Raw genomic sequence first — 12,272 nt, 5'->3', positions numbered from 1 at the left:
CTCAATTTTTTTGACCACAACAGTTATCACACCACCCTGTTTATTTGGGGCAACAAGTATATTGCAGCCCTCAATCAGTATTTTGTGAAAGAAGGTATATCACACCCTTCAATCATTTTTTTTTTTGGGGCAACAGGTATATCACACCCGTTGCAAATAGTTGTTCTAATAGCGCTTGTCCCTCTATATAGCTGTGGTATCGCAGTAGAACCGCACACAACTGCTGCACAATACAAATGCACTGTAATATACTTTCTATGTTAGAAAGTATATTATAGGTATATCACACCCCTCAATCAGTTATTTTGGGGGCAACAAGTATATCACACTCGTTGCAATTAGTTGTTCCAAAAGCGTTTGTCCCTCTATATAGCTGCGGTATCGCAGCAGAACCGCACACAACTGCTGCACAATACAAATCCACTGTAATATACTTTCTATGTTAGAAAGTATATTAGAAGTATATCGCACCCCACAGTATATCACACCTATCGATAGCACACCTATACCAGTCCTTAAAAGGACTTTTGTGGCCCTATTAGCTAGCCTTTGGTGTCCCTAACAGCCTGTCTCTGCTCCACAAAGCAACCTCTCCCTACACTGGCAAAACACATAATGTAAAATGGCTGCCAGATCGGGTTCTGTGATAAGGTGGGGGTATGTGCTGAAACTTTTCAATTGGCTGTCCTGTCCCACCTGATGGATGTGTAATGGGTCAAAGTTCGGCACAATGCAAAAGAATATGGCGCCAGCGGACATCGACATATGTTAGTCGAATCGCGAACGCGCAAAGTTCACCGCAAAACGACCGCCGGGCGAACCGCAAGGCCATCTCTACTCTTGTGCTTTCCCATTGTCACGACTATGACTGATCCAGACAGGTCTGGGAGGAGAAGGTCGCAACGACTTGCTACTCGCAATAGCTTGTGAGTTTGCTCCGTGGTTCAGGGTATGTCATTGGGGTTTTGCCTTGTGAACCTTTTTGTCCTGACTGGGAGTTTGTAGGCATCCTTCTCAGGTGAGTCCTGTCTGCCACTCCCAGCTACTATATTAGTTTCAGTTTCACTTGCAGTCATTGCCAGATATAGTCCTTACTTCCAGTGCTATTCTGACCTTTAAAGGAGATCGTTGGACGGTATTGCTGTGGAGCTCTTGTCTGGCGTGGACTGTCATCATTGGGATCACCTTCTCTGCTCGTGACTGTATAAGTCTATCTCTGCTGTAGATTGTTTGTTTGTTTGTTTGTTGCTGTCTTCCACTGTTGTTCTCCTAGACACGAGTGATGGTGACTAGTGCTCCCATCTGCCTTTCCCCAGTCTAGTCTTGTTAGGGTGACTGAGGGTTTAGGCATCCTGCTCGCCGCACGGGTTCACACCCCGTCTAGGGTATCAGGGCAGACAGGTGCCAGCTTAGGGTTAGTCAGGGGTGGCCGTTCTATTCCCCATCCGTAGATAGGGGTCCCCCTTCCCCTCCGTCTGGTGCGACACGACTGCTGCTGGGATAGCAGTCGTGACACCCATGGGTCTTTGGTTACATGCCAGCAGTAGTAATGTGCCCTACTGTCATGTCATCACTGCAGCCAATTACTGCATATTAGTGGTCACATGCCATATTTACTGGTATCACGACTGCAGTGATTGTTTGCAGTGGTCACATACCTATACAGCATAGAGATGATTCTATTATGATTCTGATTTCTAGGATTTTGAATAGTTGACAGAGTTAACAGCTTGATTTTAAACACTCTGCACTGTCGGATTTGTTATGCTTTTAAAAATTACAAAAGTTCCAAAAATTATACATTAGGGGCAGATGCTTGCTGGTGTCTGTACATGCGCCGTAGCATTGAAAAAAACAATGTATTGTTTTGAACAGGTGGTCCAAAACATTTCCTTAAATGGGGGCAGATGCCTTAATCTTTATTTATACACACAAGGAATTAGCAGAAGAACCAGTCCAAAAACTCTCCCTTTTTGGGAGCAGGTGTAACCATACCCTAAGGATTGCACCAAGTATCGAAATATTGACACCTTTTTGATATTTCAATACCTTGTTAAGTACTAACATTGTCAGTATTTTGATACTAAACTGTGCTATTGTGTAGTTTACTAGCAGTTCCGATTAGAGAAAATGGCGTGCACGCAACATGGCGCACTCTATGTTCTCTTCAGCAGCTGCCCATGTAGAAGGAACGAGAGCATTGCTTCCTTCCCACTGTGATGCTACTGCCACTAATGGAAATGTGGGGCAGGCTGAATAAGGGAGAGTCAGGAGGAGAATGGGTTCTGCTTGCTTCCAGTGATATGCACTTCTGCAAGCCAGCAGGATAGAGGAACACTGCTATTATGTGAGATAAATAATGTTCACTTATTAATGTGAGGCACATGATGTTATTACTTTAGCACCTCAATGTGCCTCACAATAATAGTACTTCATCAAGTAGCTCCTCACAAAATGGACAACATGGGGTTACTGTAAGGTAATAGACAGGCATAGACAGCGCATGCGCGGCAGCGTCGGCAGGCCCGCTGACGACACCGCACTGCGCTCCAAGCCTCCATCTGAGACGACACAGTGTCCATATCTCACACTGTCAGCGCATGCGTGAGCACGTCGAGTATTCCACTGACGTCATCACGCTGCGCTCCAAGCCTCCTCCTGAGGCCAAATGATGTTTAAATGGAAGCGCCCGGTGTACGGCAAGTAGGCTACATCACGGCCTCAGGACACACCGTGGCGCATCAGGAGAAGGACCTGACTGCAAAAAGGCTACCCTCTCAACACTGCCTCCATATCATGAGGCAGGAACGGCGCCCTGATACATAAGCGGAGCCTGGACTATAGGTTACCGCTCTCAGGTATCAATTGTGGGATTAGCTACACTAGGGCACAATAGGGCCAAGTAGCAAAAAGGGCAAGGTTCCGGACGGGGTCGTTCTTATCAGAACGGGTGCTCCGTGGTTAGGACGCTAGGGCCGAGATAGTACCCATATATCAGGGCTGTCTAGGTACCTCTAATGCACTAATATACCCGCCCAGCCCTAATTGCTTTATTTTATAGCTTATCAAGTGCTATCTGAACATCAACAGTGACCAGAGGACCCTGGCCTAAAAACGGTAGGACCACTGGTTATTTAAGGTGCCGCCGTGCACCAACCTCTCTATAGGTAAGGTGCGGCTTTGCACCAAACTATTATTTGTGTATCCCATGTGTTATCATCACTATTTTATATCTAAACTAAATACATAGGGACCTTATTCTATATATAACTATTAAAAGTTAAATTTTAACTACAAATCACCACTCCTATTCTATGTACTAAAAATTCTGGTGACCCAAATCATCAATTAAACATATAGCTCCTCCTAGCTTCAAGTAACTCTCCCTGTGGCTTGGCAGGGTTTCTGGCGGGAGGTTTAGACATGGAGGCATGGCTTGCAGAGGCTAAGGAAGTATTCTCAGATAAAACCTATACTCAGAAAAAATTTACACCATCATTTAAGTCGGCCTTCAAAGAATTAAACAAACTATACCGTGAACACATTTCAAGTTGGTGGGAGGTACAGAGCTTGGACAATTATATAAAACATGGAATTGTCCCGAGAGGCCTAAGAATTCCCATTGTCCCTGTACCCAGACAAAGGAGCGCAGGATTTAACGGCAGATGGGAACAACTAGCGACATCGAGTTCTTTACAATTTATGACATTACTGCTCGAGGAGGAAAAAATCCAACTGGAAAACCTCAGTGAGAAACTAAAAGCACAAATTGAAATCACAAAAACATTTGCTCAAGATCCTGAATTCAGCAACGCAGAAAAACTACTGCAAACATCGGTTGAAAAATTCCAATTCTTCCTACGAGACAGAAAACATCGACAATTCAACCACGATCTGTCAGAATTCAAAGAAAACAAGGCCTACTGCGTACTTCGCGAAAAATCGACAGCGAGAGAAGCAGCGTCAGACCTCTCTACCACAGAAACTGACATTTCAGACAGCGAGCGGGAACAACCCAATAGAAATAAAATCAGAAACCCATACAGAAGAGGAAAAGGCAGGGGCAACAGGGGAAGAGGCCAATCTGGTGGGGCTCCATCAAATTTTTTAGACCAGGGCATCTCGTACCCGCTGAGGAACCGCTCCAAACAACGGGAGCAACAGGGCCTGAAGTAATCAATCTATCAAAAAGGCCGCTATCATCCTCAGAAATGGCGGTACTAAGTAAGGGACTCTCATTTGTCCCGACGCAGCGCTATAACGAGTTCTCATGGGTAAAAGACCTAAATTTATTCATCCGGAAACTGAGATGGCATAAATGTTTTAAAACAGGAGACAAGCGCCAGTGCCGGGAACTGGGAATCCCTGTGGATATGCTTGAAGATGTGAGACTACTAGACAGTCTATCCGACACCAACATCCAGGACGAAGGAAAAGGACCGTTCACCTCCCTAAGGGCAAAAAGCAAAAAAATGCCCCCGGTAGGAGACATTTCATGTCTGGATGTGTTTCTGCAACTAGTCACTACAGATTTGGGTGAATTAGCAGCCTCCGGACCATCCAGCAACCTCTCGAGTAGAGAACAGAAAATCATGTCAAATCTACAAAAGGATGAAACAGTCACGATTAAACCCTCAGATAAAGGGGGTAACATTGTTATTATGGATACGGAGGATTATTGCAGGATGTGCCTACAGCTGCTGAGAGATAAACAGAATTATGGCACCCTTACCTGCAACCCGACAACTCCCTTCCTGGCAGAGCTACGTACCATCCTAATAGAGGCTAAACTGAACAAGATCATTTCAGAGGCCGAATTTGACTTTCTGTACCCCAAGTTCCCAGTGACAGCAACGTTCTATAGTCTCCCCAAAATACACGAAGGGACAAACCCCCTGAAAGGACGACCTATAGTTTCAGGGATAGGGAGTATATGCCAAAACTTAGGCAAATATGTCGATCAGATACTCCTACCCTTTGTCACAGCACTGCCCTCATACACACGAGATAGCATGGACCTCCTCAAAAGAATAGAGGGCGTTACATTAAAGCAACAATCGATCTTAGCTAGTATAGATGTAGAGGCTCTGTACTCGTCGATACCCCACGAGGCAGGGCTTAGAGCAGTGGAACACTATCTCAGTATGAGGGGCCAACAGTTTGAGGAGCATAACCGGTTTGTCCTGAGACTCCTCAGATTCATCCTGACACATAATGTTTTTCTTTTTGACGGTAGGTGGTACCACCAGCTCAGGGGCACCGCGATGGGATGCTCTTGTGCACCATCGTATGCAAATCTGCTCCTGGGCTGGTGGGAGACCAATAACGTCTTTAGTGAAGGGATGTCGTCATGGACCGGGCCCATTGCATTATGGGCCAGGTACATTGACGACATATTCATTATATGGAATGCATCCATATCAGCCTTCACAACACTTGTGGGTAAACTAAATGAAAACACGTTGGGCCTACACTTCACCTATGAGACAAACAAAAATACGTTACCCTTTCTGGACATACTAATCCAGAGAAGTGTTTTGGATGAGGTGGCAACTACCATATTTCGGAAACCCACAGCAACAAATTTGGTCTTACATTGGAGCAGCAGTCACCCTCTACCCCTCAAGAGGGGTATACCACGAGGGCAATACTTACGTCTAAGACGTAATTGCTCCGAAAAAACTGAATTTGTTAAACAGGCGAAGATCTTGAGGGATAGATTCCTCTCTAGAGGTTATCCCGATTCAGTACTGAGGTCGGCATACCAACTAGCACTAGCAGCATCACGTACTGAATTACTGGTACCCAAAATCAAACCTCCTGATACCAGACAGAAGATCAGAGTAATTGGTACATTTGACGAGGCGGCCAGTGATGTCAGAAACATCTTCCAGAAACACTGGCCCATACTAATGATGGATCCAGATATTAAGGAGAAGATCTTCGACTATCCCCAGATTACGTTTAGGAGGGGAAATAGCCTTAAAGACATACTGGTACACAGTCATCACAATCCAAGGGCCAAAGGCACCTGGTTGGATCGCAGACCACTAGGGTGTTTCAGGTGTAGCGGATGCATCGCTTGTAATACGCTACAAACAGGTAAAGAATTTGTCAGCATCAACTTACAAAGGCCATTTAAGATCAAGGACTTTATAAACTGCCGCACTAAGGGAGTGATTTACAGAATCACCTGCGAATGCCCCTTAGAATATATTGGCAAAACAAAGCGCGAATTACGCCGATGTATTGGCGAACATCTGGGGGATATCAATAACCGAAGAGACACAGCTGTATCGCGTCACGTACATGAATATCACCACGGAGATCCACGGAGTATTACAGCCATGGGTATTGAGGTAGTCGCCCCCCCCACTGCGGGGAGGAGACTGGGATAGCATGCTTCTACAACACGAAGCACGATGGATCCATACACTTCATACGTACTGCAGCCCCCAAAGGGTTAAATGAGCAACTTTGTTTTGGCTGCTTTATATGACAGCGATCAGATAAATTAAGAACACAGTAAGGGGCACGCACCCCCACATATGACCCAGAGAAGCTCACTTAAAACCCTTACCATACGCCACTAAAAAGGAACATATGGTCTTTAGAGCAAACCATACTAGTAAATATGCTGATGTTATCCCCGTAATAGGAACACAACTATCAGGTGTCATAGTACTGTGTGACTTGGCACATTCAATGTACCAAGAATCTCACTGTATGTAGCCCTTATATGTATATATACTTGGGAGTTAAAAAATAATCTTTTTATTAAAAACTTTTAAATACATAAAGGGAATCAACTCGGTAAAGGAAGAGAGCATATTTAAAAGAAGAAAAACTACCACAAGAGGACACAGTTTTAAATTAGAGGGGCAAAGGTTTAAAAGTAATATAAGGAAGTATTACTTTACTGAGAGAGTACTGGATGCATGGAATAGCCTTCCTGCAGAAGTGGTAGCTGCAAATACAGTGAAGGGGTTTAAGCATGCATGGGATAGGCATAAGGCCATCCTTCATATAAGATAGGGCCGGGGGCTATCCATAGTATTCAGTATATTGGGCAGACTAGATGGGCCAAATGGTTCTTATCTGCCGACACATTCTATGTTTCTATAAAAGTAAACAAAGGCCAATAAGGATGCTAACTACTACCTTGGATCCTGGAAAGGATCATCCTAGTACCTGCAGTATTTGCCGAGTAGGTACTGCGGCCCATGCATACGTGTCTGAACCAAACCGACCAGAAGACCTCTATTTTTACTATACTGCAACAAATGCCACTTTTAGATACACCGCACTTGCTATAGACTGTGCTACTATAATGGTTGCCACACAGCGTCCCGGTTACTAGGCAACCTACAAAACACTGGCCGCAGGAAAGTATCTGTCCCGGGCCGACGACGTAATCCCAGGCCAGGAGGAATGACGTAGCTCTTTCTAACCACGCCTGTATATGTGCTGTCCACCTTCAGCATAGACAGCGCATGCGCGGCAGCGTCGGCAGGCCCGCTGACGACACCGCGCTGCGCTCCAAGCCTCCATCTGAGACGACACAGTGTCCATATCTCACACTGTCAGCGCATGCGTGAGCACGTCGAGTATTCCACTGACGTCATCACGCTGCGCTCCAAGCCTCCTCCTGAGGCCAAATGATGTTTAAATGGAAGCGCCCGGTGTACGGCAAGTAGGCTACATCACGGCCTCAGGACACACCGTGGCGCATCAGGAGAAGGACCTGACTGCAAAAAGGCTACCCTCTCAACACTGCCTCCATATCATGAGGCAGGAACGGCGCCCTGATACATAAGCGGAGCCTGGACTATAGGTTACCGCTCTCAGGTATCAATTGTGGGATTAGCTACACTAGGGCACAATAGGGCCAAGTAGCAAAAAGGGCAAGGTTCCGGACGGGGTCGTTCTTATCAGAACGGGTGCTCCGTGGTTAGGACGCTAGGGCCGAGATAGTACCCATATATCAGGGCTGTCTAGGTACCTCTAATGCACTAATATCCCCGCCCAGCCCTAATTGCTTTATTTTATAGCTTATCAAGTGCTATCTGAACATCAACAGTGACCAGAGGACCCTGGCCTAAAAACGGTAGGACCACTGGTTATTTAAGGTGCCGCCGTGCACCAACCTCTCTATAGGTAAGGTGCGGCTTTGCACCAAACTATTATTTGTGTATCCCATGTGTTATCATCACTATTTTATATCTAAACTAAATACATAGGGACCTTATTCTATATATAACTATTAAAAGTTAAATTTTAACTACAAATCACCACTCCTATTCTATATACTAAAAATTCTGGTGACCCAAATCATCAATTAAACATATAGCTCCTCCTAGCTTCAAGTTACTGTAAGGTACATGAAGTTATTTACTATTAATGGGAAGCATGGGGGTACAAATTGATAAAATCATGTGGCTCACATTAATAGCAATTAACTCCATCATGTACCTACACACTTTAACCCCTTGTTGTTAGTTATGTCCATTATGTGAGGGGGTACTTGATGGTGTTAATATTAATGTGAGGCACATGGTTTTATCAATTTGGATTTCCATGATATGCCTCACATTAACTCCATCATGTACTACACATGAATTCTGTACGCTGGTACATTTTAAAAATAGAAGGATGTATATGTGCATACAGTATGTGTGTGTGTATATGTAATTTTAATTTTTTTTTTACAAAAAATGGGTGTAATTGGACAAAGACGACTGCAATATTACAACATGTCAGGTGCACTATTCTGTGATAAATGGAATTTTTGTAAAACAATTTAGAATTATTTAATTTTTTTTACAAAATTGTGTACTTTGACAGATGGATGTAATATTACAGTGAGTGACACACAACATCTCAGGTACCCTAGTCTGAGTCTGACGAATGGAAGTTTTGTGAAATAAGTTTGGAATTTGTTTTTAGAAAAAATTGTCCTCTGCCATATTGGTCGGCACCGTGGAGAAATATTCCCTCAAGGAACATTAATACTATTTCTGTAATCACAGCAGCTTGTCCTTGGACCAACAGCTTCTTAGCCTGTACCAACAGCAGCCGCGGTGGCATCACCTACTCCCAAGCAACAGTTTTGTAGCAAAAATGTGCAATTGGATAAAGTCCACTACAATGTAACAGTACATGACACGCCAGGTACACTAGTTGCACTGTGATCAATGGAATTTTTGTAATAAAATTGAGATTTTTTTAAATGTAATTGACACAGTCTGCAGCAAAAATATACACTGAACATGATGCTTCAAAATGGAAGAAACTTAAAGAAAAACAGCTTTTTTTGGTGAAACAGGAAATGTGGACCGGTGTCCAGTGCAGTTATGATGCTTAAAATATTCTGCAGCCAGTACGTATTTTCAGATCCAAATCAGGCTGCTAGCTTGCTCCTCCACATTTGAAAAAAAGGAGTTCCATGGTATAAATAGCAATGAAAATGCAGGCTTGACAATGGCTGTGTCATGAACCAGCGGGTGTGAACTCACCGTGCTACACATCCTACCTCCTCTAAGGGCGTTGGCTAGGTCAACCCCTCATTCTTCACAGTACCTCTGGTGGTGGGGATAGGCTTTCCCGAGAGGAACATCCGGTCGCTACATCTTGAGGAGGATTGGCACACGAGGCAGCTGGTCCAGGCGGACTAGTAGGTAACAGAGGTACAGACGTAGTCAGCAGGCCGAGTCGTACCAGGAGCAACAGTGCAGTACTGAAGGATGACATGGAGAGAAGGAGCATCCCTCGGCGCAAGGAACCAACCAGAGGCAGATGATGAATCTTCAAGAGTATTTATTGCAATCACACAACGCGTTTCGGGGAAAGGGTCCCCTTCATCGGGTGAAGAATATTGCATGATGCAATATTCTTCACCTGATGAAGGGGACCCTTTCCCCGAAATGCGTTGTGTGATTGCAATAAATACTCTTGAAGATTCATCATCTGCCTCTGGTTGGTTCCTTGCGCCGAGGGATGCTCCTTCTCTCCATGACATTTTTATCCTCTGTGTGGGCCTAGGCACGCTTATCTGAGGACTTCTGCATCCGTGGAAAAACCTAAGCCAGTTATCCATCCACAGACAGCTGTTTCGGGGTGTTGCCCCTCATCAGTGTGGAGTAGGATTCTGGCTTAGGTTTTTCCCCGTCACATCCTTAAAGCTTGTAAAAGAGCGGGATCTTGACATAGGGGCCACTTAATATGGTGGATTTGGTGATCTCTGTAATGGGGACACCCCTTTGCTCGGTTTTCCTTCCTTTGAGGGATATCTGGCTTTCACTGTGTTGAAGACCCATAACTGGGGCTCCACGATTATTTTGCATATCACTGTTTCCCAGGGAGCTTTGCATTTTGGATTGCTGTGTCGAGACTCTTAAATGAGGCTCCACAGTGTTTTCTGTAGCTGGTCTCCCTAAGATCAGCTATTGTTTTGTTTGACCACATCAGATTGCCAGCCACAATACCCTTTCACTTTTTAGCCATAGGTTCATGTTAGTCTGCCAGCCACAGATCCAGTACAGTTGGGAAAATGAGGGTATACAGTATACACCGAGTGGAGATGATGGAAGATGGTGATAGTATACCTTCAGTATATAATGACAGAAGGACATGGCAGACGGTGAGGGTATACAGTATATACATACAGGGTGGAGATGATTGAAGATGGTGATAGTATACCTTCAGTATATACTGACTGGAGGTCATGGCGGACAGTAAGGGTATGCAGTATATAAACACTGGAGTTGATGGAAGACAGTGAGAATATAGATACAGTATATACTGACTGGAGGTCATGGTGGACAGTGTGGGCATACAGTATATACAGAACAGAAATGATGGAAGATGGTGAGTATAGTGTATACTGTAGGACATGGCAAACAGTGAGTATATACAGTATAGATTGAAGAAATTGACTATACATCAAGTATATAGTGACTGGAGGTCATGGCAGACAGTGTGGATATACAGTATATTCAGAGTGGAGATCATGGAAGACAGCGAGTATGCATACAGTATATACTCTTTGGAGGTCATGGCAGACAGTGAGGCTATACAGTATATACAGAGTGCAGATGATGAAAGGCAGTGAGAGTATGCAGTTGCAAGAAAAAGTATGTGAACCCTTTGGAATTATATGGATTTATGCACAAATTGGTCATAAAATGTGATCTGATCTTCATCTAAGTCACAACAATAGACGATCACAGTCTGCTTAATGGTCAGGAGTAATTCTTGACCATTCCTCTTTACAGAACTGTTTCAGTTCAGCAATATTCTTGGAATGTCTGGTGTAAATCGCTTTCTTGAGGTCATGCCACAGCATCTCAATCGGGTTGAGGTTAGGACTCTGACTGGGCCACTCCAGATGGCGTATTTTCTTCTGTTTAAGCCATTCTGTTGTTGATTTACTTCTATGCTTTGGGTCGTTGTCCTGTTGCAGCACCCATCTTCTGTTGAGCTTCAGCTGGTGGACAGATGGCCTTAAGTTCTCCTGCAAAATGTCTTGATAAACTTCATTTTCATTTTTCCTTTGATGATAGCAATCCGTCCAGGCCCTGACGCAGCAAAGCAGCCCCAAACCATGATGCCCCCACCACCATACTTGACAGTTGAGATGAGGTTTTGATATTGGTGTGCTGTGCCTCTTTTTTCTCCACACATAGTGTTGTGTGTTTCTTCCAAACAACTCAACTTTGGTTTCATCTGTCCACAGAATATTTTGCCACAGTACTGCTGTGGAACATCCAGGTGCTCTTGTGCAAACTGTAAACGTGCAGCAATGTTTTTTTTTCAAAATGGAAGAAACTTAAAGAAAAACAGCTTTTTTTGGTGAAACAGGAAATGTGGACCGGTGTCCAGTGCAGTTATGATGCTTAAAATATTCTGCAGCCAGTACGTATTTTCAGATCCAAATCAGGCTGCTAGCTTGCTCCTCCACATTTGAAAAAAAGGAGTTCCATGGTATAAATAGCAATGAAAATGCAGGCTTGACAATGGCTGTGTCATGAACCAGCGGGTGTGAACTCACCGTGCTACACATCCTACCTCCTCTAAGGGCGTTGGCTAGGTCAACCCCTCATTCTTCACAGTACCTCTGGTGGTGGGGATAGGCTTTCCCGAGAGGAACATCCGGTCGCTACATCTTGAGGAGGATTGGCACACGAGGCAGCTGGTCCAGGCGGACTAGTAGGTAACAGAGGTACAGACGTAGTCAGCAGGCCGAGTCGTACCAGGAGCAACAGTGCAGTACT

The sequence above is a fragment of the Bufo bufo genome, chromosome 4, assembly GCF_905171765.1.
Source record: "Bufo bufo chromosome 4, aBufBuf1.1, whole genome shotgun sequence".
Classification (NCBI taxonomy): domain Eukaryota; kingdom Metazoa; phylum Chordata; class Amphibia; order Anura; family Bufonidae; genus Bufo; species Bufo bufo.
This window is presented reverse-complemented; position numbering follows the sequence as displayed.